This window comes from Lactuca saligna, chromosome 8 (assembly GCF_052625555.1).
Source record: "Lactuca saligna cultivar CGN05327 chromosome 8, ASM5262555v1, whole genome shotgun sequence".
In the NCBI taxonomy this organism is placed as follows: domain Eukaryota; kingdom Viridiplantae; phylum Streptophyta; class Magnoliopsida; order Asterales; family Asteraceae; genus Lactuca; species Lactuca saligna.
Window position 1 is genome coordinate 228003157 of NC_136424.1, and position 1149 is coordinate 228004305.

Genomic DNA, 1149 nt, shown 5'->3' on the forward strand with positions numbered 1-1149 from the left:
TTTATTACCTTCAATTTTGAAACTTACACTTTATTTTATGCGATGGTTTAGGAAGAAAGGCAATTTACTGGAAATTAAAGCATTTTAAGGGTAAAATGGTAAAATGACTTTGAAAGAAAATGGGATGTAGAAATGACATGTGGTTGTTAGGTTTCTTTTATTAAATAGGGAGATTTGAATAAAACCTTTTAATATTTGGGAATCTTAGGCTTGACAATCGTGTCGTGATCGAGTTGACAAGTCGCGGTTGGCGGGTTGGTGGGTCAATATATACCAAACCAAACACAACTCATTTAATTATAAAAAGTCACGGGATGGCAGGTTAGGAACATAAAACCATATATGACCTGTCAACCCATTTATTTATACGGGTTCATAGGTTGACAGGTTCGTGAGTCAGATTTGGGTCCGTATGTTCGTGAGTCAGATTCCATAAATAAAACTGATAATTAAACACGAATAAATTCATGACGCAAGAATATCCGAATTTTATAAACTTAAGACTTAAACATCCAAATGAAAATTATATGGAAATATGTTCAAACTAAAACATTGATACAAATATTGATACATTCAATCGCATGTGTCGACGTTGTTCGATAATGATTCAATCGTTTATGTCATCGCTTTTGTCGTATATTTAGATTATTTAGGGCAAACACCAAACACGTTTCAATGCAAATCAGCACATGGTTACCCACATGTCAAATGGTCAATGATATTGGATATCCTATCCTAGTATAAAGTATAAAATATATAGTGTATAATAGTTAATACATTTAAAAAATGTAGAATTTTTTTATTAAAATTTTAAATGGGTTGGCGGGTCAACCCATATATTTTTTGAGAAACCCATATATGACCTGTTTAATAAACGGGTTGACAGATTGGCGGGTTGGCGGATTGAAAAGCTCAACCCAAACTCTTTTATTTCGTGTCGTGTCGAGAATTACCAGGTTTAGGAAATCTTTTCACCACTACCAAATACTAGATTTTCCATAAATACTTTCAGAGCATATATATATATATATATATATATATATATATATACACACACACACACACACACTCTAAAATAGGTATTGAGCATTACCAGGTTGCCCCCGATAATATTCTGTGATGCATGACTTAGGTATTGAGATGCCATGT